Here is a 26,433-nt window from a genome sequence, read left to right on the forward strand (position 1 = left end):
CCATGCTAAGCTGGTTCATCTCAGCCACTGTAGCTACAATTGGCCTCAGAAGCAAGGGATGGGGATGGTTAATGAGGATAGAGATCACCTTGATCATCACCCAGTGACCATGCTGGAAGTTGCTTTGATATTTTGCAGTCATTACATTTAACTCCTGATAAACGCCTGAAATTTAATGACAACAGCCACAGGCTCTTTGATTTGCAAAGCCATCACACAGGGTACACTAACATATTAAGCTGCCCACCACTTCTCCCTAAGCCTAAATACTTTCAGAATCTGAAGGCAGCACTTGTGCAGACGCAAGTCAGCGCTTGGCTAATGAGAACTGCACCCAGCTTAAACAACACTGGAGAAACCCAGGGTCTGGCAATATCTTTTGGACAGAGAAACAATTAACGAGTCCAACACAATTCTTTCCCGGCACGTAATTTCTCCAGAGGTGTGGATTTTAATTGCAGATCTCCAATACTCAATATTCTACACTTTTGTACTATAGCTTACTCTATGACAATGAATGACTTTGTTGAATCTCTGATTATCATTGGCCTCTCTAAAAACTCAACCAGTTTGAAAGCAGTTAAGAACTCAATCTCAATGCAAATTTAACATCTACTGCCATATTGTCCAAGCTACATATAAAAGAACTCCAGCACAATTCAATTTAAAACATCCTTCATAAACACTGGCTACAGTCCATTACTCTGATTCAATTAAAAATATCAGAGCAATGACATATTATATTCTTGCCACCAACACGTTCGGTAGCATTTAGGTTAAGTTACACAATTTGAATTGAGAAGCTAAGCTTCAGGTCCAGAGGAGACTAGAGTGAAAATTCACTGGGAGAATAATAGAAGTTAATTTGAACAGACAAAGCCAATTATCAAGAACTCTAGTATAGAGTGAAGACAACGCTCCAAGTAGCAGAGTGAGAAAATTCAGAGAGCTGGTAGCATGTATTCTGTTATTACCAAGGCACAAAATGCAATCAACATTTTGCATCAACACAAAACCTGTAGTTACTAGCCCACTCAACCAAATTAGTTATTCCAGCAATAGGATCAATGAGCCTTATCACCCCACAGCTGAATTTGAAGTTATGTTTGGAGTTGTGGGGGTGGGAGCTGGTGTTGAAGATGTGAAGTCTGGCTCGTAATCAAAACTCCTGTGGATCTTGCTGCAAAATACATGCATGAGGCAGCAACAACAAGCACCGACCTCTTTCTCCAAATAACTACCCACCCCTACCCACTGTTAAAGACCCTTGCGGGACTTATTATACAGCACACACCTACCCAACATTTAAACAGGTTAAGATCAACTTCTGTATCTTTTTACAGAATAACAATGCCACAGGAGGTAAAAGAGATAGGCATGTTATTAGTTCAATTTGATGGAAAAATTACAAAACTGTTGGCTACTCACCCTTGTGTTAGTGACAAATGATAAGCAAAATGCATTTTGCTTTAATATTAACACAGGAACAGGTTACCTCCCTATCGCAGCAGGTTACCCTTAAAGAGCACCATGCTAACATCGCCACATGCAAAATTAATTGCAGCCTGCGTGCAGTTAGAAATAAGACTACAGAATCTATAGTTCAATATTAAATTGTACCCACTTATCCATTTCCCAAAGCTAGGTATTTAGAGTATATGCCAAAATACTTTGTCACATTGAACCATTCAATGATGCTCCCCTCCCCCTGCTGGACCTGTTAGGAGGAAGCTGGATTTAAGCTCTTACTGCAACCCAAGATGAGCTGTGCCTTTTCATAATGCTATTAGCATCTTGTGACTCCCAAAACTCCTTTCCTAACTGTACAAGTCTGAGAATAACTTGCAACATAATCCTGTCCAGGACTGGATGGTGAAACAGAGCACATTTAGTGTTGTGACTTCACCATCACAAAGCGGCAAATAGGGACGATACGCAGTTCAACTCACACCCTCTCCACACTACAGCATGGTTGAACCACAATGCTTAATTTAAGAAAAATGTTTTGAAGCAGCATAATTTTCACCTTGTGAAAAGGTGCCAATTCATCCGAGGGCACATTACCAACAGCCCACATCTCAGCACGTCACTCAGGAGAGACCAGGTTATTTAGATGGTATAAGCTAAGGGGGACACAAATAAATTCCGCCAAGCTCACAGCAGACATTTATAACTACTACTTCCTCAGTGGAAACAGTGGATTGCAATCTGGAATAGGGGAGATGAACCAAGGCCAATTTTTCCATCTCTCACCTAACTGCATACATATTGCTTACAGTTAGGATCAGCTAACACCATAGACCAGAAATCAAAAACATTCCTGATTAGTTTGGTTCTGTAATAAGCCTTTGCAAATGAACTAGAGGGGGATCTGGCATTGCAAGATTTGAACAAATTTATTCGCCTTGCAGCTGTTTTAAGAAATGAGGTTTGCTTTTAAACTCCATCAGAAGTGAGGATAATTTCCATATTAAATTTTACAGCAAAGTGAGTGTGGAAGATTGGCTCCCCCAACCTGCCAGTTAATTCTGTGCCATCAGCATCTTCACTAGTCAGGAGGTACAGAATTTCACATTTAGTGCCTAGCTTAACTGTCAGCCAACCAGGTTGCAATGCTATGATGAACTAGGCTGAGATATAGAGAGAAAACTTTCAGTGGGCAATGAACCAAAAAACCCAACAACTGGGGTTTACTACTGATCAGAAACTGAAAAGGACCAGCCATCTAAAATATACTGACCAGGAAAGCAAGTCAGAAGCAAGGAATTCACAGCAAATAACTTGCCACCTGACACTGTATGAGACATACACCATTTGCCTGGATGAACAGCTCCAGCACCACAAGCATTGTCAAGGTTCGGCTACATCTGGCATGTTGTGTCCAGTTCTGGTTGCCTCATTACAGAAAAGATGAAGGTATTGGAAAAGGAGCACAGGAGATTTACCAGGATGTTGCCTGGAATGGAGGGAAGATCTTACAAGGAAAGGTTGTGTGTGCTAGGGTTTTTCTCTTTAGAAAAATGAAGGATGAGAAATGACTTGATGAATGACTTGATAAATGCGCACAAATTGCTCAGAGGTATAGAGCAGACAGCCAGAGGCATTTTCCTAAAGTGGAGGTAGCTATTATGAGGGGACATCGTTTTAAAGTGAGCGAGGTAGATATAGATACAGAAATAGATGAGACAGAGGTAGGTTCTTTACTCAGAGTGGTAGGTGCACAGACTGCATTGCCGGAGGGGCATTTAAGTAACTATTAAAATAGGCGTATGGATGATACCATAAGGTAGGGGTGAAGGTTAGACAGACCTTAGGATTAGGGTAAAACATTCAGTCTGACATCACATGCCAAAGAACCTGTACTGTTCTATCTTGGAGAAAAGCCAAAGCAAAGCAATCTATTTGACTGGCAGCAGATCCATGACCTTTAATATTCACTCCCTTCACAACTACACTGACAGCGAGTACCATACTCAGCATGCAGTTCAGCAACTCATTGTTATTTCTTCAATGGCACCTACCACCTACAAGGGCAACAGCAGTAGACTCATGAAACACCATCACTTGCACATCTTCCAAGGAACAAACCCTTCTGACTTGGAACTGTCTCACTGTTCCTTGTTGCTATGTTAAAAATACTAAACTGCCCTCCCAACCGGTCAGAATGTATCTATATTCCACAGGCTGTTTCCACAGACAGTTCAATGTAGAGGCTCACTACCACTTGAGGACAATTGAAAGATGGGAAACAAGTGCTGGCTTAGCCAGCAATGCCCAAATCCCATTAAATCATTTGTGAACCTCAACAACAGTATAAACCAGTTTGTATTACATTTGTAAGTGTCTGTAAATATGCACTGAATAGTGCAAAGATACAATAGAAACCAAAATAAGTGCAGATGCTGTAAATCAGAAACAAGAAGCAGAAGTTGCTGGAAAAGCTCAGCGTGTTTGGCAGCAACTGAGGAGAGAAATCAGAATTAACGTTTCAGGTTCAGTGACTCTTCCTCAACCCAAAATATTAACAGATTTCTCTTCTGATGCTGTCAGACGTGCTGAGCTTTTCCAAAAACAACAGCTCATCTGTGACACTATCAAGCAGCAAGTTTCAGTTCACAGATAACAGTTCACAGATGAACACTGGCCACTGTGTAAACTACCAGTATACTGAAATCCTCTGCAAGTAAATGAACACTGCACCTTCAGGGTAACCAAAGGACTGACAGCTCTAAACATGAGCTAGTAGCCACTTTAACAAAAATACAAAACACGAACTGAAATAGGTCATTCGGCTCCTCAAACCTGCTGCGTCATTCACCAAGTCAGGGCTGATCTGATTAGGTTTCCGATTTCATAACCACAGACTGCAAATAAAAAGTTACATTTTTGGGGCACATTGATATCAACCTACCTTCACTTTAAAATTATTCAGTGACCTCACCTCCACTGCCTTTTGATGCAATTTTCCAAAGCTGCACAGCCTTCAAAAATATTTTCTTGTCCTAAAAAGTACAACCTTCAAATTTTAAAACCATCTTCCAATTTTATTTTGTCAGTAAATCACAATAAGCTCTCTCCTCTGCAACAGTGAGCACTACTCCTGTGGCTTGAAGGTTTTAATGTTTTTAAAATGTACTTTGCTCATGCTCCACGCTCTTCTACCACCTCCCCCCACCCCCACCCCACCACAACCGCCAAATCCACCTCACCTCCTGCATGTGTTACATGCCATGCACCAATCTGTCAGAAGGGTGGACAAGTAAGCCACTGCCATGACTGCCAATTCTAGGCTGCAAGCATCTGTTAGAGCTACACGGGTGTGACCCAATTACATCACCCATTATCTTCCCTTCATGTAGCAGCTTCACCTCCCTCACAAACAAGATGGGAAGCTCATCTGCTGTGAAACCTTGCAGGTGCAAACTCTCAAACTATCAACAAGGCAAGGTGCAGTATCAGACTGATTTGTCATTTTGAAACAGATAAAACTTTCAGCTGATTTACAATCAAACCATTATATTGCTATAAAAAGAACGAAGCAAGTCTTCAAGCTAAGTTTAGCATATCAAGCCTGTGTTCTGGAAGTCAAACAGAGGAGCATTTAAAAAAGGGACAAATAGAAACTCACATTGTACTTCAACTGGGGCACTGGGTACACAATTACAGCTTGGCACCTTTGGAATTCTGTCCAACAACCAGAATGAAATCTCCCAACAGCTGCAAGAATTTCAGAGACAAAAGTGCAGAGTTACTGCCCAGTCACCAGACTAGAAGTCATTACATAAAAGTACCCTCACACCATTCAATGTAATAGCTTGTACAGGAACATCACATGCAACATTCTCCCATTTCCAACTTATAAAGCTGCTTTCCAGGTTGGCACCTCAAGGAATTGCATAAAATTACAACATTTGTAGGCTCCCAGGGCTGTGTAACCACAGTGATGCTGAAAATGGTTTCAGGTTGAGGTAGGTTAGACAAATAGTCAGGATACCCATCCCTTCCTCCCACCTCAAGCTGCACCTCCATTTCCTACCTACCACCTCATTCCACCTTCTTGACCTGTCCATCTTCCCTGGACTGACCTATCCCCTCCCTACCTCCTCACCTATACTCTCCTCTCTACCAATCTTCTTTTCTCTCCATCTTTGATCCGCCTCCCCCTCTCTCCCTATTTATTCCAGTTCCCTCTCCGATGAGGGGTCTAGGCCCGAAACGTCAGCTTTTGTGCTCTGAGATGCTGCTTGGCCTGCTGTGTTCATCCAGCTCCACACTTTGTCATCTAGGACAAGAGTCAGTTCCCATTCAGATCACTAAGATTTCCCATGACTTATACCAGAGGCATTTCAGGGAATTAAAAAGCCAATTTAACAAACACAAGAGCACTAAACAAATCTTTTCATTGTTTGTAATAGACTCTTCCAATAAATTCCTAATTTAAGCCACAAGAATCTGGTTACAATTCAGGCAAACTAGCCCACTGACCATTCACCCTGTGCTTGATCTACATGGGGTCTTGGTCTCAATTTTCACATCTCTCCCTTGCCCCACTTCAGGAGCTTCATATTTTGCCCCAGCACTGATATCCAGTTCTGACTTCTTGCAGATTCTCAAATTTCACTCAAATGCTGCCTCAATCATGGTCTCTCAATTCTCATCCAAAACCTCTCTACCCTTCTACTATAAAAGCATCCTAAAGCCCATCTCAAACAAATCTTTGGAGCGTCCACCTTATAGAGCTTCATAAGCTTTGACCAAATTCCTTGGTAAAGTTTACACTTAACATTGAGATAAACCTACAAGTTATAACAAGTTGAGGGGAATGAGGACTGTCAATCTCTTTCTGCTATCATACAATCACCCATAGGGGAGGGATTTTCAAAAGATTATGATCAACTTTAACAGGCTGCACCATAACCAAGAGATTTCCAAAAAACAAAATGGTTTCATAGTAGGTTCTTCATTTAAAGTGTGAAGGAAGTAAACCCGTCATCTTTTACAACATAGTTCACATTTGCTTGCTCTATCTTATTCCATGATGGAAGTGGCAGTGTTGCTCTGGGGCAGACAAAGTCAGACATTACAATTATTGGTTATAGTCCAATGGTTTATTTGAAATCACAAGTTTTCAAAACAGCACTCCAAGAGCTTGTGATTTCAAATCAATCTGTTGGATTTTAACCTGGTGTCATGTGACTTCTGGCTGTACCTTATTTCATGCCAGCTGTTCACACATTTAGGCTGCACCTAAAGCTGTAGAAGCTTTCTTGACACCTGCTAGTCTATAGCTTGTACACCAACATGGCTGATTTCCAAAAACATTTCGCATAGCTGTTCTTACCTCACCACTACTGCAATTCATATGCATGTCAATATTAACTAGAGCTCAACATCTCCAACTTTGATTAATTCCAAGGACTTCACTGCATGCAACAACTTATATTTAGAATCCACAATGTGGAAACAAAGAAATAAGAACAAGGATGGCAATGGGATAGGCCAAATTTGTAACAAATGGAGAAGTGCTGCGGAGAGTGAACAAACAAGGTCTTCTGAACATAATTAGGAAAGACAGAGCAGGGCTATTCCTCAGTGGATACATTTGGAACAGACAATTGAGAAGATTCCAAGGAATAAAATATCCACACTGGATGGCATGAACATGGAGGAAAGTTTTGGCAATTAGAGGGCTAACAGCAGCTAAAGCTCCAATTTATCCATAGTCTCTGCAATGTGTCATCTGGGAAGAAGTGTGTGGAGTTACAAGTGACCCTAATGCCCTGGTTTCAAGGAGCAGAACAACATGTTAAAGCTCTGGGTCTTAATCAGCCAATAATCCCCAAAGTGCAGGATGATCAAATTATTTGGTTGGGCTGCAATGAAATATGTCATTAAGCAGCTTGCCAACTAGAAATGTCACCTGGGTTAGGTGTCAGAGGAAACAGCCACTGCTGAAAATGGAAGCTTAAGAAAATCATGCCACCTGTTGAAATATCTCAAACTGCTCCCTCTAGTTTAAAAGAACAGTAATCCTACAGCAAACCAGGGACCAAAGATGCCACGCTCCCTCCTTTTAACAGTGGATCTCAGCAACAGTATCAAGTTACTACATTAGATTAAGAAAACTTATCGAAATCATTTCAAATTTCATCACTGCTGCTCAGTTAAATAGTTTGCGTCTCAGTACAAACTCAGTGCTTGTACAATTCTGAATGCTGAAAATAAAGTAAAAATAGAAAAGTACACAGGTCAATGCTTTCTATATATTGTTCATATATGAGCCATTTTACATTACAACCTGAACAATTAATTCCAAAACTTTCATGATCCTACTTGCCAATTACTTCGTTCCATCCCTACAGACATGTGCAGTTGGAGACCTCACCCAAAAAATTGGATACAGTCAGAAATATCTGCCGCCTTTGTCCGGAGGGAATGAGTCACAAGTTCCACAAGTAGCAGCTTATTAGTACTTCGACAATGTTGCCATCCACTACACACAGACAGGATGCCATCACCCTGCCATCAGTTTGTTGAACAGTCAGTTCAAAGCCGATGAGTTAAATGGGAGCAGGAATCCTGGATGAGATTCTCTTCACTGATTTGTGGATACAGAACTAAACTCTGCTTTACTAGCAGAGACTGGCTAATTCAAATGCACTAAATCCTCATTCATTATAGAATTGAGAATCCACTGGACAACAATAGGCCATTCAACACCTCAATCCTGTATCACTATTCAATCAGGTCATGGGCAAAGTGCCCAAAACCCATTCTGAATCTTTGTTCCATTCTCAATGGCCATGCCTGAAACAATTAACAGATATTCACTGCCCTTTGTTAAAACAAAGTTATCCTAATTCTTCTTTCATACAGATATGGGCTTTATTGGCTAGGTGAGCCTTTATTGCTCACCGCAATGCCTTGGAGGTGGTGGTGAGCTGCCTTCTTGAATTGCTGAAATCTTCAGGTTGTAGGTACACCAGTGTTTTCAGAGAGGATGTCCCAAACACAACATAGCTCAAGTCAGGATAGCACGTAGCTTGGAACAGAACTTCAAGATGGTGCTGTTCAGGTGCTTCTTGGTCTGCCCATATCCTTCCGGTTAACTGTTCCAGCATTCAGACTTTATTTATGGGAAGTGGTGAGGAGAATGCTAGATATAAAGGCAAACAAAAAATTGCAGATGTTGGAAACTTGAAACAGAGAACACTGGACTGGAGAAACTCAAGTCTGACAACATCTGCAGTGCAACACATACACCTAATACTGTAAACTGAGGTTCTGAACAAGTCATACCAAACTTTAAATATTAACTCTGTTCCTCTCACCACAGGTGGTGAAGCCCGAGTTTCTCCAGCATTGTTTGTGTTAGGTTTCTACTGCACTTGCTGCGATTAAGTGTTGTGAAATACACACAGTCAATGGTGATGGGAAAGTGGCACCATTTTAAAAAGACATACATTTTTCCTCAAGCCACCACATACGCTTCTGAACTTCCAAAATTCATCTGAACAACGCAAGCAGTACAAGAATGGGCTGGAGTTTGTCCCAATTATAAGGAAGTTAACTGACAGTGGGTAGCTCTGCATCGTTGCTCAGCCTCTCCATTGGATGCAAGATGCTACATTTGTTACACTGCTGAACGTGTGCAAAACAGAGCATAGAAAAGTACAGCACAGTACAGGCCCTTCGGGCCACGATGTTGTGCCGTGGAATAATCCTAATCCAAAAATAAGATAACCTAACCTACATTCCCCTCAATTCACTGCTGTCCATGTGCATGTCCAGCAGTCGCTTGAATGTCACTAATGACTCTGCTTCCACGACTACCACTGGCAAACTATTAGGGATAATGAAAACAAATTAAAACTAATTTCCCCTTCAATTCCTCAAAACAACTCCTCCACGTCAGAATGCCATTTCACAGGTTGACACCATCTATTATCTTGCCCGAGATATTGACAGGAGCCTTGATAACAGAACATTTGCTCATTCAGTTGTGATGTTCTGCACCATCAATCCTTGCCCAACACTGCCCACATTGGTCATGCTGAAATTTCACTGAATATTGCCTCCCAGATGTGCCAAGTGTGGTTGCCCTAACATTATCATGCTAGGCATCAGTTAGTTCAGATCAGGAGCCATAGCTAGTAAGATCTGTTTGCATGATCAGTGGCTTGCTAAGAACAGCTGCTACCTCCATCAGGGAGGCATTAAACCCTACCATTAATTGCAAACTTTGCAATGGAGGAAAATGCTTCTCTCCAACTACACGATACACCAGATAATTAATTATCACGATTGCTAGGGGAAAGCCACCCAGTGTAACTACTTTGTAACAAGGAAAGGAGATCATGAACGTAAAATTATTCACCAGATTCACAAAGCAGCGACTGAGAAGCAAATGTATTTTCTCAAATAAAACTCAATTACCTGTAAGTAAAATGGAAGCTATTGTGCTATTACAACCTGGTCTACCAGTTAATATTGATATATACAAAAATGGCTATGAGAATTACAGGTTGAAAACTATTCAAACAACTTGGATGACTGTACCACAACAGCAGTACGAGGTCAGTAAGATACTGATTGTTCAATAATCACAATTACCCTGAGCTAATCATTTTGCAATATACAATTTTAGTGTTTGAGCATATTTTATTCTGTATTTGGGCCTGTGCCAGACAGCATCCGTATGTGCATGCACACACCCCCACCAATTGCCAGTGGGCTCAATGCACTAGCTATGAAACAAACGTGACTGTCATGTCAATGTCATAAATGATGGCCCTACCAAGAATTCACTCATTGGCGGGTTGAGCCAACGAACCCATATTTGAACAGATGTTGCAGTGCAAATATTACAATTTTCCCCAGTATTCAGAGTTGCAGGTGAGCACGGACGGTTCTAAAAGAGTAAACAAGGAGAGCCTGTTCTACTGGTAGACACATCAATAACAGTGTAGAGTGAGACTTAAGAAAGAAGCACTATATGTAATGTCAAACTTGACTACTTTAGAAAGTACCTTTATAAATTCCAAAAATAAGTACACTTTGGGGAAACATTATTGGCAAAGAGAGGCAGAGGTGGGGAGGGTTTTTTAAAATTTTAATTGTAATGCAACCCAATTATGATCTAGATTGCAGCACTGAAGGATGTTGGAAACAGATGTATCAATGAAGAATTGCGTTAATATTTCGAGGACAAATTGCAGGGAAACAGGGAAGAGCAAGGAGTGTGCAATTAGATAGCTGTTTCAAACATTGGGCAAAGCACAAATGGGCCAAATGGCTTCCCTCTATTGCAAGATTTTATGGTATTCAGATGGAGGAATTTGGTGCCCTTGTGTCTTGCTACTCTGTAGTTACAGTCACTAAAATGGTGTCAAGGGGGGACTGGGCGAAGCTTGCCCTAATAATGTCCAACAGTTAAACCACTTGGTGACTTAAAGGGGACTGAGGCGCAATGTAGATTTTGCAGCTGCTCCCGAGTTGCAGTCTTGCAGATCTTTTCTGGTTAAAGTATATCAGAAGGACGAGACTTTTTTTTAAAATCAAGATCATTTTAGAACTTTTATAGTCCAAACATGCAAAACAAAAAGGAGAAATCTTTTCTCCCCCAAATGGATTTGGAGAGAGAGAGAGAGAGAGAGAGAGAGAGAGAGAGAGAGAGAGAGAGAGAGAGAGAGAGAGAGAGAGAGAGAGAGGCTTCCACCTGTTTGTCAAGTGTTAATCTGGAAAGGGACTTTTTTGTTTCAAACATATTTCAAAAATATACATACTGAAATTAGAGGAAAGTGACTGTTTTACATAGCAAGCTTGTGGAAACGCCAACTTGTTGACAGCTCTGGAGAGACTTTTGAAAATCTTGAGGAATTGGAAGCTTTGATTGTTTCAGCCCACTTGGTTTTTTTTAAAAACACTTAAATTTTTGCAAGGTTAAAGTTAGTGGAAAAGTAGCTTTTTCTTAATATACAAAATGCTATTCAGAGCCTCTTTTTAGGCTTAATGTCATGGAGGTCATTCAACAGACACTGATGACTAGCAGATTTAGTGAAATGATTGCACAGCAGGGTCAGTCAGGTAGATGGGTGACTATCAGTCAAGGTAAGACGGCAATTAAGAAATCTCATGGCTTTTCCTCTCTCAAAGCAGATATTCTACCGTGGGTACTACTGAAAGGGCAGTCTTGGATGAAAATAGAAGTGGCAGCCAGATCTTGGAATGATTCTTAAGTTAAATGTGCTTAAGATTTAAAAGAATAACTGTTGTAGGGACTCTTGTGTTAGGATATTCTGGGGCAGTGAGTTTGAATTTAGAACAGTATGTTGCTTTCCTGGTGTCAGGGTTAAGGGCATCTCAAAATGTTTGAAGCATATTGTTAAAGGGGATAACAAGAAGCCATAAGTTGTTGCACACACTGATAGGAGTGACAGTTAGGGAAGGGGATCAGGCTTTACAGAGTGCATATGAGCCATTAAGTAGAAGGTTTAAAAAAACAAGAACCTCAATAGTAATCATCTTGTGCCACTTCTAATGAGGTAGAGGTAAGGAATAAAAGGGTAGGGCAGATAAATCAATGGCCAAAGTGGTGGCGCATTTTCAGATTCTTGGATCATCAGGATCTCTTCTGGGGTAGAAACCACCTGTTCAAAAGGGTTGGTTTCACCTGAACTAGAATGGGGACAATATCTGGACAGGGAGATTTGCTAGTTCTTTTGCAGAGGCCTGTAAGCTATTAGAGGGTGTTTTTTTTTGGTGGGGGGGGGGGGTCATGTGGTGATGGTTCATAATGAAAATACAAAAACTGCAGATGGTTCTGAATCAGAAAAGAACAAGTTTCTTAGAAAAGAAACAGCATGTCAAAACAAGGCAACTTAAAAATTAAACTGCATTTATCTCAATGCAAAGGCTCTTACAAGCAAGGCATGAACTCCAGGAACACAAGATGTCATAGCTATTACAGAAACTTGGCTGGGAGGGGGGTCTGGCAGCTCAATGTTCTGGGTTTTAGATGTTACAGCAAGTATAGAATGAGGCAAAAAAAGGAGTGGGAATAGCATTTTTACTTAAGGAAAACCTTACTGTAATTAGAGGATATTTGAGGGGTCACACAGTGAAAATAGGTCAAAGTTAGAAACAAGAAAGGGATGATTACCTTAATGGGATTGTACTGTAGGCCTTACAGTCAGAGGAAAACGGAGGAGCAAGTGCGTAGAGAGATAGCATCTAAGAATTACAGGATTGTAATAGTAGTGAACCAGTGTTAAAGGTTTGGATGGTGAGGAATGTGTTAAATTTTCTTGACCACATTTTCTTTTTACGTAAACTCTTCCTACTGGAGAAAGAGCAAAACTTTACATTCTCTTGGGAAATAAGGCAGGGCAAGCGACTGAAGTATTAGTACATGAACACCTTTGGACTAGTAATTATACCTATTAGCTTTAAAGTAGCTTTGGAAAAGGAGAAGCCTTCTGTAAAAGGTGAAGTTTTTAATTGAACTAAGGTAAATCTTGATGTCATGAGACGAACTTTCAAAAGTCGATTGGAGTGGACTGTCGCAGGTAAAAGGATGACAGACAAGTGGGTCACTTTCAGAAGTGTGATAACAAGAGTTCAGAGACGTTATTCTTGTTAGAGTGAAAGGTAAGGCTGGTTAGATTACAGAACAATGGATGAATAAAGATATTGATGTTTAGTCGAGAAAAAAAACATATCAGATATAGACAACTGGGACCAAATGAGTGCAACGGCATTCTTAAGAGGGAAATCAGGAAGGCTGAGGGGGAATTTGGGATAGAATTGACAGAGAACGTTAAGGATAATCGGAAGAGATTTCACAAGTACGTTAAGAGCAAAAAGAACAACGAGAATGTGTGTTGGGCGCCTTAAGGATCAAAGCTATCTTTGTGTTGAATCTTGGAAAGATATTAAAATGAATACTTTGGGTCAGTTTTAGCTGTGGAGAAAAAAGTAGGAGCCAGAGCATGTGGGGAAATAGGTACTGCTATTTTGAAAACAGGTCATATTACAGAAGAAGTGCAAGTGCTGCAGGTCTCAGAAAACAAAGGCAGATAAATCTCCAGGACCTGATCAAGCATGTCCCAGGACAATGTGCTCGGTTAGGGGCAATTGCAGGGCCTCTAGCAGAAATGTGTATCACCCATAATGATGGGCAAGATGCCAGAAGACTGGCAGGTAGCTAATGTCATCCCTATATTTAAGAAAGGCTGTAAGGAGAAACCTGGGAACTATACACCCAAGTCTGACAGCAGTTGCTGGTGAATCTGAAAGATAGAATTTACATGCCACCTGGAGAAGCACGGACTGATTAGGGACCGTCAGCATGGTTTTGAGAGAGGGAAATCACATCTCACAAACTTAACTGAGTTTAAGGAATAGCCAACAAGATGGAGGACAAAATGGTAGATGTTTACTTGGATTAGTAAAGACTTTGATTAGGTTCTGCACAGTAGACTAATTGGTAAGGTTAGATCACATGGGATTTAGGGAGGGCTTGCCAATTGGATACAAAATTGGCTTTATGCAGTGAGAGGGGGGACTTTGTTAGAGGGTCATTTTTCAGGCTGGATGCCTGTGACTAGCAGTGTTCCACAAGGGTCAGTACAGGGTCTACTTTTGCATTTTGGTAAAACGAACAAGGACAGGACTTATACAATTAATGGTAGGGCCCTGGGTAGTGTAATAGAACAGAGACTGAGGGGTTTAGGTACATGGTTTTTTGTTTTTAAATTTGCATCACAGGTGGAGGCAGTGGTTAAGAATGTCTTCAGCACACTTGCCTTCATTGCTCAGACCGTTTGGAATACAGGAGTTGGAAAGTCACGTTGAGGTTGTACAGAACATTGGTGCGGCCTCCTCTGGTCATCCTGTTACAGGAAGGATATTGAGCCGGAAAGAGTTCGAAATAGTTGCCAGGAATGGAGGTTGCGTTATTAGACAGTCTGGAACGTTCCTCTCCCTCTCCCTCTCCCTCTCCCTCTCTCCCCCCCCACCCCACTGGGTAAGAGGTTGGGGGGTGACCTTAGCTGTTCATAAAATCACGGGCAGTATCGATACGATAAGTAGCAAAGGTCTTTTTCCCCCCCCCCCAAGGTGAGGGAGTTCAAAACTAGGGGCATTTTTTAAAGATGAGAGGAGAAAGATTTAAAAAAGATAAGGGGCAAATTTTTTTTTAAGTAAGTGGAAAGTGAGTGGAATGAACTGCCAGTAGCAGTGGAAGCAGGTAATTACAACATTTAAAAGACATTTAGATAAGTGCACGAATCAGAAGGGTTTGGTGGGGGTGGGGGGTCAAAAGCAGTTAGGTGGGACTAGTTTAGTTTGGGAACATGGTTGGTGTGGTTGAGTTGGACCAAAGGATCTGTTTCCATGCTATATGACAGACTTACCAGCTCAACCTTCACTCAGTGACCATGAATGGCTTCTACTGTCTTCTCACAAACCCACAACTTAAAAGTTAGCTTCATTCTGCCAGTTCAATCTTAAATGCCCTTTGCATATCTCAGCCTTGCAGTATCAAAAATACTTCCCTAGCCATCTTTGACATTCCCTTTAAGTTGATTTCTGTTCCTCCTACAGTCTCGGCACAAATTTCACCATTTTTGCTCCTTTTAGCACCACTTTTTTTGTATGAGCAACAATATAAATATAAAAAGCTGTAATACGTAAGAGTACGAGTGAAGTCTGACCAAGTTTGCCATACATACAACAGTGGCTGTACAGAAAGAGACAATGCTTAGTGTGAGCACCAATGTCTTTTTACTGGTTTGGCAATATTGTTTTAATTACATTGCTGTGAAAAATGTACACTGCAAGGTTCCTAATGCGAACACTATTCCCCACCTAGCTTTTGCTTGGTGTTCTGCCTGCAGTACAAATCCATCCAAAGTTACCTCCATTTTGAAATGAACATCTACAAGATAGCCAGTCAAAACATTGATAATGCCTGCCTATTTTAAATTTCACTCAATTACTAATTAACTATCCAATCGGCAGCTAGCATAATCACAGATGAGCTAGAGGGCAACCCATGTTGGCAAGGGCGAAGAAACTTACCAATGGATATAGAGATTTCCATTTGTGATCAAGGGCAAAACTAAGAACAATAAATGCAAATAGTCACCAATACATCCAAAAAAGGAATCAGATACTTCTTTAATCACGAAACTATATAAAATGTGGGACTTACAACATGCCCAGTAGTTGTGGTGAACACCAAAGCTGTAAAAAGGGAAAACTAAATGTATGCAGGGAGAAAGGAATAAAAGAATACACTGATGGGGAAAGAGATTGTTGGATGGAATGAAGAGGTTCATGTGGAATATAGCATTAGTATGGAGAAGCTGGCCTGAATGAAAACATGCATATTTTTAAATATGCACCTGTGAGAGGAGAGTAAAGGGGTTTATGAACCTACATTTCAGGACTGTGTCCCTCCAGTATAATAAACCAAGGCAGAGAGAATTTCACTAGTAATATTTTAAAAATTCACAACATCTTTGCTGAGAGTCATGACAGTACGGATTAATGGCTGTGGATTGCCCTATCCTCAGAATGAAGACAAATCTCCAAAGCAAATGCTGCAGAACTGAGACATTAGGTCAGCAAAGGGAGAATATATAACCAGCCTTCAGCCCGTGGTTTATGGGTAAAAGCAATGCCCTGACTGGATCTCAGCCATTCCAACCATTCTGTTGGTGATCACAGGGATCGGCTGTGGGGTGGGAAGGGTGCTGCACAACAGGCCAGGCTGGAAGGGAAAGAAAGTTCCTGCCCCTGACCAGGAGCCAGCAGTTTCTGCTGGAAAGTGGGCATGTGGACAGACAAGTGCAGGATCATTTTCAACTGAAAGGCTTTTCACTGTCACGAGCTGCCGCCACACACTCTGCCTTGCCATTGGAAGTTATCCAGCCCAGAGTCAACACAGGAAGGGAAGACTGGAAAGAACATGAATTCCTGTTTCGAACACACTGAGAACAGTTGCAAAACAAGGAGATAGGTGAGCCCCAAACCTAACTGATCAGTCAATATAAAAAAACAAAACTACAACAATGCAGTGGTTTTTCCACACAGCCCAAGATGTGAAACCAGTCAAGATTGATTGGGATGTCAAGGGGAAGGCTAATCGCCTGAAGGTCAAAAGTAATAAAGTACTTGGAAGTGCCTCCATCCACCTCTTAGCAGGCAGAGCTCCACAAATCACGAACCAGAGACCAAAGCATGCCATTACAGAAATTGGCCAAATGGGATTAAAAAGGTCAAGGAAACTGGAAGACAAACATACAAATTAGGAGCAGCAGCCTTTTCAGGTCCTCAAGCGTGCTCCATTATTCAGCAATATCAATATCATGGCTATTTGGTTACTTTAACTGCTTCATTCCACCCACTCTCAGTATATACAGTACCTGCCCTTTAACTTCAAGCAAAGCAGAAGCCAACTCCAATGGTCCCAATTTTTGGGGGATTTCATGTTAGGTGCTGGGGCATTAAACAACACTAGTCTCAGATTCATAAAGATTAACATTGCTTCCCTGCTTTTATTTATATAGCCAATGCCACAACATTTTTGTTTAAGGAAATGAACAGCATTGTTAACATGCCCCGAGAGTGCAGTACACAAACTCTCATATCTCTTGGTTTCCATATTTTATTCAGATGGAGGCATCACTTATTCACCCATCCCTAACTGCCCTTGAATTTAGTGGCTTGCTGGGGCATTCCAGATCACATTCAAGTATAAAATCACATTGCTGTGGGTGTGGTATCACAGACCAAACAAGGGACAGTGATCTCTCCATACCTGAAGAACAGCAGTGAATTGGTGTTTAACAGAATGACAATTACACTGTCATCATTGCTAGCTTTCAATTCTGGATTTATTAATGACCTTAAATACAGTAACAGCTATAACAGGATTTGAATCATTGTTCCCAGCACATTAATCTGGACTAGACATTCAGGGATGTGATCACTACATCACCTTCTCCCCTTCAATACTGCACTCGTTTTAAATTTTAAAAATTTTAAAAAGTCTCCCACTTTCATTTGTATCTCATTTCTCCACATTAAATTTAATCTTTCATGGGTCAACCCACTTCTACATCTACTCAACAGGGTCTTTTAGGATGAAAACAATCAAACATACTAAAGAAATCTTCCTCAACATTTAGAGCCACGGATTTACACAGCACAGAGATCCTTTGGTCTAACCAGCCCATACCAAACAATCCCAAACTAGCTCCCACCTACCTGCTCCTCGCCACACATCCCTCCAAACCATTCCTATTCATATCTATCCAAATGTCTTTTAAATGGTGTAATTATACCCGGATCCACCACATCATCAGGAAGTTCATTCCACATGTGAATCACCCTGTGTAAGAAAAAAACCTTTTTGAAAAAAGTCTCTCCTCTCACCTTAAAATGTTCCCCAGTCTTGCTGGAAGCAGGGAATACGTAGAGTTGAGGAAGAAGCTAGAGAAGTGTCTGTTGGTGGCAGTGAGGGCGTCAGCCCCTTGAAACACAAGGTTTCAAATCCCCAATGAGACTACCATCTGTAGCTGGATGACCCGTTCACCCGGCAGATGTGATCTGTAACATCCTGACCTGACGTGACAACTGCCGATTCTTTTTTTAAAGTTATAAAGGAGCAGGGAAAGGCACCAGTACAGCAATGCACCAAGCTTAAAAGAATCCCTGTCGCAGATAAGACTAATAGTATTAGGGAAAACTGACTGCATCTGAAAAAATATATGACTGCACTCAACCCAGCTGCGCTGGCCGTCTGTTTTCTGGACATATAACCCAAGCCCAAAGCAGCCAAATAAGGAGCCCTACAGGCGGGAGGCAACACTGCAAGGTCGTGCGGGGTTGGGCTGGGTTGCGGGAGGGGGCCGCGCTGGCGATGCGGTATGGGAGTTGTAGTCCTCCCCACCACAAGCACTGTAGGAGGGGCCGCGCCTAGAACTACACGCCCCAGAATGCAGAGCGTGGTCGGCGGCTACAAACATGCGCACTGAGTCCGGTGGAAGAGGCAGCCCGCAGCGCAGACGCAGTCGCGCTCCCTCCTCCCTATTGCTCAACATTAAATGTCCCTGAGCCCCATCCCCCCCCTTCCATCCCCTCCTCCCTCTCAAATTCCATTAAAATCCAAACCTTACTGGGAGGGGAAAAGAGAAACAAAATCCCCTTCAAAACCTTTCAGACACACTTTCCCCAGTTAAATAAGATAAAATAACAATTCGTTCAGTAAAATCTCTCCAACTTTAATTAAAAAAGGTCCAAACCAAGGACTTTAACCTTTCCAAATCCCCTTAAACCTAAACTAAATCCAACACCGTTTGATTAAAATTTGTTAAGTGCTGGGGTAACCTCCAAAGTCACCTCTAAATGAGAGAAGGGGGTAAACAACAACGACTCCCCCGTGACATTTAGAGAATTTAATCCTTTTTTCACACTCTCTTCCCCCCCCCCCCACGACACACACAAAACCGACTTGGCACTGAAATTACTGACTGAACACGTCAACAATCGTCCTATATATATATTTTGAAATTCTTAAGTCTGAAGGGGGAAAAAAAGTCGAGTTCCACCACGAATATTTTTAAATCTCTAACGCGCTGACAAAAACAATTGTATTTAGAAGAAAACTCACGTACATTTTTTAAAATAAAAACACGACCTTTTTAAAAAATAAAAAAACTTAAGGTCATCAAATAAACCTCAAGGCTAGCTTAGGTAATTTTTTCAGGGTACTCTCGCCAATAGATGATTCGAGGGGTGGTCAGTGGTTGGCTTAAAGACCACCAAAAAAAAACAACTTTAAAATTTTAACCTCAGTACCCCTCCTTCACGTACAGATATCATTTTCTAGTTTAAAAGGCCTGCTTTCTTTAATACCGATCGACAGAAAATTGGAATAAAATTAAGCAACTCTGCCGTAAAACTGACAATGGGGTAATAAGTGGAAACCCTCAAGAGGGTAAACGAGGGATAAAATGCCCACTGCACTCCCCCAAAACATATAAAGGGGGCATTTAATTTTTTTTTAGGGGGGAGGGGTTGGGTGAAAAAGGGCGTAATTCGATTGAATCAAGGTTTTTTTATTGTTAATAGAAATATTTTAATTGATTTGGTATTTTTTTAAAAGATGGGGAAGGCTTACTTGCAGCTGTGGGATTCGAACCCGGGTCCTGGAGGTGCTGGTGCCGCCGCCGCCTGTCAGCCCGAGCAGCCTCTGCCCAAACTTTCGCCCCTTGCTCCCTGGCGAACTTATATCAGCTCACCTACCGTTAACAGTCCCTCCGACAACCCTCCGGAACTACTTTCAGCCATTCGTCCCTGCCCGGGACCTACTTTCCCCAGCCGCCCTCCCCGCCACCCCCAAGCCTTCAAAAAAAAGTGTGGCGGAAGGATGGCACGTACGACGTCAGGGAGAGGGGGGTGCACCGCCGCGACGTGACCCCGCCTCCCCGCGGTCCTAAAAATAAACGCAGCGTGCTAGCAACTCAGCTCCCATTGGTCGGAGGTCGGCCAATGAGTGATGGCGTCGCTGACGTCACTGCCCGTCATGGAGAGGGAGGGTAAGGGATGGACCTGTATTCGTATATCGCCTTTCCCATCCTTGTTGCTGCCCGGAAGAGTTTCAATGTTTTCCAGATCCTGAGGGAAGTCCAAAGTGACATGGATTTAATATGATCAATGTCTACACCATTAAGTTTTTCCACCAAATGAGTTGCATTTTATGTAATATTTCATGTCTTCAGGGTGTCCCAAACTAACTTAACTTTGTATAGCAATATTTACATCCTCATGACACCCTGAATTGATTTGCATCTATACATTATCTTTCATATCCTCAAGCTGTCCAATACTGACTTATGTTGATAACAAAGAGTGGAGGCTGGAGGAACACAGCAGGCCAGGCAACATCAGAGGAGGAGGAAAGTTGATGTTTTGGATCCGGACCCTCTTCAGAAAAATGCAACTTTATATCATTTTACTACATTTTCAGGCCATCCCAAAGTCAGTCACATTTTATATTGTAACCTTATCGAACAGTGGAGAAGACCTGAAGTGCGAAGAGGCCTTTTGTTGCTCCTAATCCCTATCTTTCACATCCTCTTGATGCCTGAAATTGATTTGCATTAATTTGTTAATTTTTGTATTCTTAGGAGATCCTAAAGTGGCTTGTACTTTTATATCACCTTCGATGTTCTCTGGATGTCCCAATCAAAATGCTTTGAATTAGCAACTCTTATATTCTCAGACATCCCAACACAACTTTAATTTTAAAGCACCTTTTTTGTCCTCAGCATTCTTTACAGGGTCATAGAGTCATACAACATGGAATCAGACACCTATGTCTGAACAGTCCACACAAAACATATTCCCACACTGAACTAGTCCCACCTGCCTGCGCTTGGCCCACATCCCTCCAAACATTTCTTATTCATGTACTTATTCAAATGTCTTTTAAACATTGTAACTATACCTATATTCACCACTTTTTCTGGCAGTTCATTCCACATGTGAACCACTCTGTGTAACAATTTGCCCCTCACGCCCCTTTTAAATCTTTCTCCTCTCACCTTAAAAATATGCCCCCTACTTTTGAACTTCCCTACCCTAGGGAAAAGACCCTTGTTATTCACCTTATCTATGTCCCTCATGACTTAATAGAACTCTATAACGTCACCCCTCGACCTCCTCCACTCCAGTGAGAAAAATCCCGGCTCTCCTTATATCTCAACCCTTCATTCCAGGCAACATCCTGGTGGATTTTTTTCTGACCCCTCTCCAGTTCAATAATATCTTGCTTTAAATTCAATGAAGTGAGTCCATGGTCATGTAAGTTCATCAACCATTTTGTGTACAGCAAGCTGCTGTAAACAGTAAAGGTGCGTTTCCTGAGCTAGTTGGGACTGGAATGTGTGGGGGATTCACAAAGGTAGACTTCTCTTATGTAAGATACTGATTTGCCCCAGGGTAGTTAATTTTGTGTTCAGCAACACCTGAATTGGCTCAGGACCCCCACTGTGGCGTATCACTCTCTTCCGCATTTGCTACTGAGGAGACAGCAAGCTGAGAAGGTGCTCGATTCAGTGGCTTCTGTTTACTCTGGGCTCTCTTTACAGCCAGCTGAGCTCTTCTAATGCTCCTCCAAAAAATCAGTCTCCAGAGGTCATGGCTGTCAGCCATTATCCTCCAGTTGTCAGTGACAACATAAGCCATTTTAATTTCTGATTTGGACGACATCCTGTGGCCAGTTCACTGTCCAGGATGTCTTCAGTTGTCCAGCTTCCAATGATGTGATGAACGTGGTTGAGCCAGAACAGACACCATCTGCCAAACAATGTGTGTATTGCTGCTGCTGAGACTAATGTGCTCCGTACTGCTGATTTGGCGAGTTTGTTCTGCCAATAAATGCCACGATTTCATCTGACTGAACAAAGCAGCATCCACCCTGTCACAACCCCTCAGCATCTTTAATGTTTCAATAAGGTTGCCTTTCATTCCTGTAAACTCAAACAGAAAGAGGCCACACCCATTCAACTGTCGCTTGAATGATAATCCTTCACCCCAAGTATCAGTCAGTTGCACCTTCTCTGAAATGCCTCGAAAGAATTTGTGTCCTTTTTGAAATCAGGAGATTAAAACCATATATAGTACACCAGAGTACTCAATGTTGGTAGAGTGAAACTCAGTCTATCCACTGTCATGTAACTTTACCAACCATTCTGTGCACAGCAAGCTCCCATAAACTGGGCGGTGCTGATGGCCTAGTGGTATTATCACTGGACTGTTAGTACAGAGACCCAGATAATGTTCTGGAGACCTGTGTTCAAATCCTGCCATGGCCAATGGTGGAATTTGAATTCAATAAAAATAATTGTAATTGTGTCTAATAATGACTGTGAATTAATTGTCTAATTGCATTGACAGGAAACATGTATCTGGATCACTAAAGTCCTTTAGGGAAGGAAACTGCCATCCTGACCTGGTCTGGCTTACATGTGACCCCAGACCCACAGCAATGCAATTGACTCTTAACTGCCCTCTGGGCAATTAGGATGGGCATTAAATGTGGCTTGGGTAGTGACAATCTCATCCCACAAATGAATAAAGAAAGATATTACTAAAGATATTTTTCCTGATCGAGTTAGGACTGGAATGATGGTGGGATACACAGAAGCAGACTTCCCTTTTGTAAGATACTGACTTCCATCATGGTGGATAAGCAGTGCCTGATTTGGCTCAGGACCTCATGGCAACAAACTGAGCCATGATATTTGTCTTCGTGATGCTGACGGTCAAACTAAACTCTTTGCCAGCATGAAAGAGTCTGTCCTTTCGCTGCTGAAGGTGTTCCTGTGTATGTGATGCTAGTGCATCATCAACAACATAGAGCTCTCAGGTGAAAATTTGGAAAAGCAGATAATCAAAATAATCCTGCTGTTTAAATTTATAAATTTCCTTTGGTGTTGAGATTAAGTTATTTATAGTTGTTTAGTTGTGCAAAAATTGAATAGTGTGGAAAAAGACACGTTTTGAGAAAGGTTTTCATCTTCCACAAGAATTACCAACGTGAGGAAAAATAACATTTATACTTTGAATCAAGAGTGCTGATTGGTCAAGCTGTTGCTATGGGGAGTGCACTCATCAGCACTCACATTAAATTACATGTACGTCTTTTCCCTTTACTCTCATATTTCTTGCGAATTGTCCTGAAGAGGGCAAGATGAAAAGCTTTGACAAAACATGGTCTTTTCTCTGCAGTAGTTAAGTGCTTTACTAATTGTGCTTCATTCTCAGGGAGCTTTAAAATGGAGCTACTTTAAATAGTTCAGAAGAGGGATCATACTATTAACTCTGCTTCTCTCTCCACAGATGCTGCCAGACTTGCTGAGTATCTCCAGCACTTTCTCATTCTGTTTCTTGAAAAGGAAGCTCTTCAGCTTGATTTTCAGTTTCCTTCCGGATTTGTTCTGCATGGAAATGTTGGCCTTCAGGCTCTTCATAAAATTTTCCTCCTCTCGCCTTAAACCTATGTTTTCGAGCTTTGGACTCCCCTGCCCTGGGGAAAAGACTTTGGCTATTCACTCTATCCATTGTCTTTTATAAACATCTGCAGGTCACCCCTCAGTCTCCGATGCTCTGGGGAAAACAGCCCTAGTCCATCCAGCCTCTCCCTACAGCTTAATTACTGTCAAATATGAAATTAAATTATTCAATAACCTGTTTTAGTAATATTTGTTGAGGGATAATATTGTCTAGGATTGCTGGGGAGATGTGCCCTGGTCTCCTTTGAACAGTTTTGTGAATGGGGCCTCAGTTTTACAGTACAATTTAAATTTGGTTTCTTCAGCTATGTGTGTTTGTTCATGTCATTTTCTGTCTTTGAATGTTATTTTGTGTTAAAGGTGCTACACAAAGGCAAGTTGCTAATTGAACGAGGTGGTATTGAGGAAAAAGGTGATTTGGAAGCAGAAACATCCCAAAATTATGGATTATACACAAATTTATGCCACGTTACAAATGGACAATTCAAAACAAGAAAAATCTTTTATTAGTAGAACATAACAGATACAATACAGTTAGTCATAGGCTAGAATTTATTCAAGGGATTAAGGTGGATTAGATATTTATGCGTAGAATGTAAATAATATCCAGCAATTAGTTGCAAATGATTATTTAACAAAGGTTGTCAAATAATTTATATATCAAAAGTGACGCATATCCATCAATGAGTGAAGATCAGCTAGCTATTTGTGAGTTAGAGGATCTATGAAACAATTAGGGCCTAGAAGTGGCAGAGGTTGACAAATATAGAATCCCTGCAGTGTGGAAGCAGTCCACACTGATCCTCCAAACAGCATACCACCCACATACCCTATCCCTAAAACCCTGCATTTCCTTTGGCTAACCCACATGGCCTGCATTGCAGTGGACACTATGGGAGAAATTTAGCATGGCCAATCCCTCTAACCTGCACATCTTTGGACTGCAGGAGGAAACCAGAGGAAACCCAGGCAGAACATGCAAATTCTACACAGCGAGTCACCTGAGGGTGGAATTGAACTCAGGTCCCGGGTGCTATGGCTGTGCTAGCCACTGAGCCACTGTGCCACCTCAGTATTGTAGATTCTTTCAGGTACTATCTCAAATTTCAGAGCCAGGGATTGAGCAAGGGCTTGTAATCACTCTCTAATATCTGTTTTAGGCCATTCAGTCTCTCAAGTCTGCACCAACGTTCAACAAGATCATGAGCTGATCATCCAACTCAACACTATGTTCCCACTTTGTCCCCTTTTCCTGCTTTATCCCCAGAACTTTGACCTTTTCATCCCTAAGAACTACATCTAACACCTTCTTGAAACCATTCAATCTTTTTGCTTCACCCACTTGCTGTGGCAGAGAATTCCACAGGTAACCGCCCTCTGGGTGAAACAAGTCCTCATCTCAGTGATAAATGGTCTACCCTGTAACCTTAAACTGTGCCCCCCCCCCCGTCCCACTAGTTTCACGCCACGGTGACGGTGCTTTGAGGCACAGTGGATGATGCTCCTGGATCAGAGCCAGAAGGTCCTGGGATCAAGTCCCACCCCCAGGACTTGATGAGTAAAGGAGGGTGGTTTTCTAACTTAGCAAACAGGTTGTGTATCAACCTGCAAATCCTGCAAACACACATCAATGGCAGGTGGTAACAGCAGGAGAGATTCCTCGTCAGCCTTATGATGGCAAAAAATTTCCAAGCCCTCACCATGTTTGTATTGCGGGCCTCATCATCGATGCAAAAAGTGTATGTTACCACAGCAACTGAAGCTCCCAGAGTGATCTGTGTTTTTTTTCTCAATATGTGGGTTGCACTGAGTGTGACTGGAAAATTATTGGGCATCAATTTTTCTTGTTCCACGCACAGGATGAGTTTTCCTATGGCAGTTGTCCCCTCTTCAGTCAGCACTTTGTCTGACAGTGAAATAGCTCTTTGGGTTGCTGGCTTTCCTCCACTACCTCATCATTCCTCCCATGCATAAATTTGATCAAGCTATTCGACTGCAGGTGCATCATGGCTTATGTTAATCTAGACGTACACACTCCGTGGGCTCCTTTGGTGCAGTGGTTATAGTCCTTATCTCTGATCCAGGTTCAAGCCCCTCTGCTCCCAAGGCGCTTCCAAACAGGTTACAGAGTCATAGCATCACAGTATGGAAACAGACTCTTCAGGTCAACCAGTCCATGCTAATCTTATCTCCCAAACTAAACTAGCCCCATCTGCCTATGCTTGGCCCATATCCCTCCAATCCTTTCCTATTCATGTACTTATCCAGATCTCTTTTAAATGTTGTAATTGTGCCCACATCCACCATTTCCTCTGGAAGTTCATTCCATATACAAACCACTTGCTGTGCGCAAAAGGCTTGTCCCTTGTGTCCCTCTTAAATGTCTCTCCTCTCACCTTCAAAATATGCCCCCAGTTTTGAACTCCCTTCCACTAGGAAAAAGACCTTTACTATTCACCTTACCGAGAACACCTTATGATTTAAAAAAACCTCTATAAGGTCACCCTTCAACCTCTTACACTCCAGTGAAAAAAGTCCCAGCCTATCCAATCTACTTTGGTAACTGAAACCCTCCATTCCCAGCAACATCCTGTTGAGTATGAATATCTGTACCTCCTCACTCCCAGGAATTGCAATGTTGCAAGAACTTCCACTGATGGAGAGAGGCAGAGAGAGAGAGAGCAAAAGGGGTAATTTCAGTTTGGAAAGTTTACCATGGCTCCAATCTAAATGTGAACACAAGAATTTGGGACTGTAAACGTCAGACATAAGAACTTTATATGACATCTATAAAATTTGCTTTCAACACAACCAGGTAAATCAAATTGATTTAGTATCTGTCAAT

General features: G+C 41.8%; 1 protein-coding gene across 5 annotated transcripts in view; it reads right to left on the reverse strand.

Annotated features, from left to right (window-relative positions):
- Nucleotides 1-19,816, reverse strand: part of LOC125447097 (protein Tob2-like) — a 31,661-nt gene extending 11,845 nt beyond the window's left edge. Inside the window, exons 1-3 of one of the 5 annotated variants that reach the window (XM_048521214.2) lie at nt 19,691-19,791; nt 8,416-8,656; nt 5,129-5,217 (exon numbers count right to left, since the gene is read on the reverse strand). The gene's annotated coding sequence lies outside the window, so the exon portion shown is untranslated. Of the gene's footprint in view, nt 1-5,128; nt 5,218-8,415; nt 8,657-17,775; nt 17,900-17,943; nt 18,313-19,690 lie in introns of those variants that run through there. The other 4 variants (XM_059640435.1, XM_048521213.2, XM_048521215.2 and 1 more) reach the window with 4 other exon arrangements.
- Between the last annotated feature and the right edge of the window lie 6,617 nt (nt 19,817-26,433).

Source organism: Stegostoma tigrinum, chromosome 38 (assembly GCF_030684315.1).
Source record: "Stegostoma tigrinum isolate sSteTig4 chromosome 38, sSteTig4.hap1, whole genome shotgun sequence".
Lineage (NCBI taxonomy): Eukaryota > Metazoa > Chordata > Chondrichthyes > Orectolobiformes > Stegostomatidae > Stegostoma > Stegostoma tigrinum.